Source organism: Zea mays, chromosome 8 (assembly GCF_902167145.1).
Source record: "Zea mays cultivar B73 chromosome 8, Zm-B73-REFERENCE-NAM-5.0, whole genome shotgun sequence".
Taxonomy (NCBI): Eukaryota; Viridiplantae; Streptophyta; class Magnoliopsida; order Poales; family Poaceae; genus Zea; species Zea mays.
Genome location: NC_050103.1, coordinates 166,760,974 through 166,766,973, shown reverse-complemented (window position 1 = coordinate 166,766,973; position 6,000 = coordinate 166,760,974).

Here is a 6,000-nt window from a genome sequence, read left to right as displayed (position 1 = left end):
GTGGATTTTCCCGAAGGCGATGAGTTTGAGTTGGAGTCCTCTGGTGCACCGGACATGTCCGGTGGTGCACCGGACACTGTCCGATGGCACACTGGACAGTCCGGTGCGCCAGACCAGAGGTGCCTTCGGTTGCCCTTTTGCTCTTTTTGTTGAACCCAATACTTGGTCTTTTTTATTGGCTAAGTGTGAACCTTTGGCACCTGTATAACTTGTACACTAGAGCAAACTAGTTAGTCCAATTATTTGTGTTGCGCAATTCAACCACCAAAATTATTTAGGAACTAGGTGTAAGCCTAATTCCCTTTCAGTAAGCCTAATTCCCTTTCAATCTCCCCCTTTTTGGTGATTGATGCCAACACAAACCAAAGCAAATGTGGAAGTGCATAATTGAACTAGTTTGCATAATGTAAGTGCAAAGGTTACTTAGAATTGAGCCAATATAAAGATGTGCATGGATTGTTTCTTTGATTTTTGTCATTTTGGACCACGCTTGCACCACTTGTTTTGTTTTTGCAAATTCTTTTGTAAATCTTTTTCAAAGTCTTTTTGCAAATAGCCAAAGGTAAATGAATAAGATTTTGCGAAGCATTTTCAAGATTTGAAATTTTCTCCCCCTTTTTCAAATGCTTTTCCTTTGACTAAACAAAACTCTCCCTTAATGAAATCTCCTTTTAGTGTTCAAGAGGGTTTTAAGATATTGATTTTGAAAATACTACTCTCTCCCCCTTTTGAACTCAAAGAGATACCAATTTGAAAATCATACTAATTGAAAAACTCTTTCTAAAATTAGTACCAATTAAAAAACCAAAAAAATTTAAATTGGTGGTGGTGCGGTCCTTTTGCTTTGGGCTCATGTTCTCTCCCCCTTTGGCATACATCGCCAAAAACGGAATCATTGGAGCCCTTGGAACTACTTTCTCCCCTTTGGTAAACAATATAAGAGTGAAGATTATACCAGACGGAGAGTTGCTTGGAGCGACGACGAGGGATGAGTTACGGAGTGGAAGCCTTTGTCTTCGCCGAAGACTCCAATTCCCTTTCAATACACCTATGACTTGGTTTGAAATTCACTTGAAAACACATTAGTCATAGCATATATAAAAGAGACATGATCAAAGGTATATGAATGAGCTATGTGTACAAATCAACAAAAGAAGTTCCTAGAATCAAGAATATTTAGCTCATGCCTAAGTTTGTTCATCAAGTGGCTTGGTAAAGATATCGGCTAATTGATCTTTAGTGTTAATATAAGCAATCTCGATATCTCCCTTTTGTTGGTGATCCCTTAGAAAATGATACCGAATGGCTATGTGTTTAGTGCGGCTATGCTCAACGGGAATATCCGCCATGCGGATTGCACTCTCATTATCACATAGAAGAGGAACTTTGGTTAATTTGTAACCGTAGTCCCTAAGGGTTTGCCTCATCCAAAGTAGTTCCGCGCAACAATGGCCTGCGGCAATGTACTCGGCTTCGGCGGTAGAAAGAGCTACCGAATTTTGCTTCTTTGAAGCCCAAGACACCAAGGACCTTCCCAAGAACTGGAAAGTCCCCGATGTGCTCTTTCTATTAATTTTACACCCTGCCCAATCGGCATCCGAATAACCAATCAAATCAAATGTGGATCCCCTAGGATACCAAAGCCCAAACTTAGGAGTATAAACTAAATATCTCAAGGTTCGTTTTACGGCCGTAAGGTGAGCTTCTTTAGGGTCGGCTTGGAATCTTGCACACATGCATATGGAAAGCATAATATCTGGTCGAGATGCACATAAATAGAGTAAAGAACCTATCATCGACCGATATACCTTTTGATCCATGGACTTACCTTCTGTGTCAAGGTCGAGATGCCCATTGGTTCCCATGGGTGTCTTGATGGGTTTGGCATCCTTCATCCCAAACTTGTTTAGAATATCTTGAGTATACTTCGTTTGGCTAAGGAATGTGCCCTCTTGGAGTTGCTTTACTTGAAATTCCAAGAAATACTTCAACTCCCCCATCATTGACACCTCAAATTTTTTTGTCATGATCCTACTAAACTCTTCACATGTAGATTCGTTAGTAGACCCAAATATAATATCATCAACATAAATTTGGCATACAAACAAATCATTTTCAAGTGTTTTGGTAAAGAGTGTAGGATCGGCCTTTCCGACTTTGAATCCATTTGTGATAAGGAAATCTCTAAGGCATTCATACCATGCTCTTGGGGCTTGCTTGAGCCCATAAAGCGCCTTAGAGAGTTTATAAACATGGTTAGGGTACTCACTGTCTTCAAAGCCGGGAGGTTGCTCAACATAGACCTCTTCCTTGATCGGTCCGTTGAGGAAGGCACTCTTCACGTCCATTTGATAAAGCTTGAAGCCATGGTAAGTAGCATAGGCCAATAATATACGAATTGACTCAAGCCTAGCTACGGGTGCATAGGTTTCACCGAAATCCAAACCTTCGACTTGGGAGTATCCTTTGGCCACAAGTCGGGCTTTGTTCCTTGTCACCACACCATGCTCATCTTGCTTGTTGCGGAAGACCCACTTGGTTCCTACAACATTTTGATTAGGACGTGGAACTAAATGCCATACCTCATTCCTAGTGAAGTTGTTGAGCTCCTCTTGCATCGCCACCACCCAATCCGAATCTTGAAGTGCTTCCTCTACCCTGTGTGGCTCAATAGAGGAAACAAAAGAGTAATGTTCAAAAAAATGTGCAACACGAGATCTAGTGGTTACCCCCTTATGAATGTCGCCGAGGATGGTGTCGACGGGGTGATCTCGTTGGATTGCTTGGGGGACTCTTGGGTGTGGCGGCCTTGGTTCTTCATCCTCCTTGTCTGGATCATTTGCATCTCCCCCTTGATCATTGCCGTCATCTTGAGGTGGCTCATCTCTTTGATCTTCTCCTTCATCAACTTGAGCCTCATCCTCATTTTGAGTTGGTGGAGATGCTTGCGTGGAGGAGGATGGTTGATCTTGTGCACTTGGAGGCTCTTCGGACTCCTTAGGACACACATCCCCAATGGACATGTTCCTTAGTGCGATGCACGGAGCCTCTTCATCACCTATCTCATCAAGATCAACTTGCTCTACTTGAGAGCCGTTAGTCTCATCAAACACAACGTCACAAGAAACTTCAACTAGTCTCGAGGACTTGTTAAAGACTCTATATGCCCTTGTGTTTGAATCATATCCTAGTAAAAAGCCTTCTACAGTCTTAGGAGCAAATTTAGATTTTCTACCTCTTTTAACAAGAATAAAGCATTTGCTACCAAAGACTCTAAAATATGAAATGTTGGGCTTTTTACCGGTTAGGAGTTTGTATGATGTCTTCTTGAGGATTCGGTGTAGGTACAATCGGTTGATGGCGTAGCAGGCGGTGTTGACCGCCTCCGCCCAAAACCGATCCGACGTCCTGTACTCATCAAGCATGGTTCTTGCCATGTCCAATAGAGTTCTATTCTTCCTCTCCACTACACCATTTTGTTGTGGGGTGTAGGGAGAAGAGAACTCATGCTTGATGCCCTCCTCCTCAAGAAAGCCTTCAATATGAGAGTTCTTGAACTCCGTCCCGTTGTCGCTTCTTATTTTCTTCATCCTTAAGCCGAACTCGTTTTGAGCCCGTCTCAAGAATCCCTTTAAGGTTTCTTGGGTATGAGATTTTTCCTGCAAAAAGAACACCCAAGTGAAGCGAGAATAGTCATCCACAATAACTAGACAGTACTTACTCCCGCCGATGCTTATATAAGCTATCGGGCCGAATAGATCCATATGTAGGAGCTCCAGTGGCCTGTCAGTCGTCATGATGTTCTTGTGTGGATGATGAACACCAACTTGCTTCTCTGCTTGGCATGCGCTACAAATCCTATCTTTCTCAAAATGAACATTTGTTAATCCTAAAATGTGCTCTCCATTTAGAAGCTTATGAAGATTCTTCATCCCAACATGGGCTAGTCGGTGGTGCCAGAGCCAACCCATGTTAGTCTTAGCAATTAAGCAAGTGTCGAGTTCAGTTCTATCAAAATCTACCAAGTATAGCTGACCCTCTAACACACCCTTAAATGCTATTGAATCATCACTTCTTCTAAAGACAGTGACACCTACATCAGTAAAAAGACAGTTGTAGCCCATTTGACATAATTGAGATACAGAAAGCAAATTGTAATCTAATGAATCAACAAGAAAAACATTGGAAATGGAATGGTCAGGTGATATAGCAATTTTACCCAATCCTTTGACCAAACCTTGGTTTCCATCCCCGAATGTGATAGCTCATTGGGGATCATGGTTTTTCTCGTAGGAGGAGAACATCCTTTTCTCCCCTGTCATGTGGTTTGTGCACCCGCTATCGATGATCCAACTTGAGCCCCCGGATGCATAAACCTACAAAACATGTTTAGTTCTTGACTTTAGGTACCCAAATGGTTTTGGGTCCTTTGGCATTAGATACAAGAACTTTGGGTACCCAAACACAAGTCTTTGACCCCTTGTGCTTGCCCCCGACATATTTGGCAACTACCTTGCCAGATTTGTTAGTTAAAACATATGATGCATCAAAAGTTTTAAATGAAATGTCATGATCATTTGATGCACTAGGAGTTTTCTTCTTAGGCAACTTAGCACGGGTTGGTTGCCTAGAACTAGATGTCTCACCCTTATACAAAAATGCATGGTTAGTGCCAGAGTGAGACTTCCTACAATGAATTCTCCTAATTTTGCTTTCAGGATAACCGACAGGGTACAAAATGTAACCCTCGTTATCTTGAGGCATGGGAGCCTTGCCCTTAACAAAGTTAGATAATTTCTTAGGAGGGGCATTAAGTTTGACATTGCCTCCCTGTTGGAAGCCAATGACATCCTTAATGCCAGGGCGTCTCCCTCTATAAAGCATACTACGAGCAAACTTAAATTTTTCATTTTCTAGTTCATGCTCGGCAATTTTAGCATCTAGTTTTGCTATATGATCATTTTGTTGTTTAATTAGAGCCATGTGATCATGAATAGCATTAATATCAACATCTCTACATCTAGTACAAATAGTGACATGCTCAGTGGTAGATGTAGAGGGTTTGCAAGAATTAAGTTCAACCATCTTAGCACGCAATATATCATTTTTATCTCTAAGATCGGAAATTGTAACATTGCAAACATCTAATTCTTTAGCCTTAGTAAGCAAATTTTCATTTTCATTCCTAAGGCTAGCAAGAGTAATGTTTAATTCTTCAATCTTAGCAAGCAAATTATCATTATCATTTCTAAGATTGGGAATTGAAACATCACAAACATTTGAATCAACCTTAGCTACCAAATTAGCATTTTCATTTCTAAGGTTGTCTATAGTCTCATGGCATGTGCTTAGCTCACTAGATAGTTTTTCGCATTTTTCTACTTCTAGAGCGTAAGCATTCTTAACCTTAACATGCTTTTTGTTTTCTTTAATAAGGAAGTCCTCTTGGGAGTCCAAGAGATCATCCTTTTCATGGATAGCACTAATCAATTCAATTAATTTTTCTTTTTGTTGCATGTTTAAATTGGCAAAAAGAGTACACAAATTATCTTCCTCATCACTAGCATTATCATCGCTAGAGGACTCATATCTAGTGGAGGATTTGGATTTAACCTTCTTATTTTTGCCTCTTTTGCCATGAGGCACTTGTGGCCGACGTTGGGGAAGAGAAGTCCCTTGGTGACGGCGATGTTGGCGGCGTCCTCGTCGTCGGAGGAGTCGCTAGAGCTTTCGTCGGAGTCCCACTCGCGACAAACATGGGCATCGCCGCCCTTCTTCTTGTAGTACCTCTTCTTCTCCTTTCTTCTTCCCTTTTTGTCGTCGCCCCTGTCACTGTCACTAGATAGTGGACATTTTGCAATAAAATGACCGGGCTTACCACATTTATAGCAAACTTTCTTGGAGCGGGGCTTGTAGTCTTTCCCCCTCCTTTGCTTGAGGATTTGGCGGAAGCTCTTGATGACGAGCGTCATTTCCTCGTTGTCGAGCTTTGAGGCATCG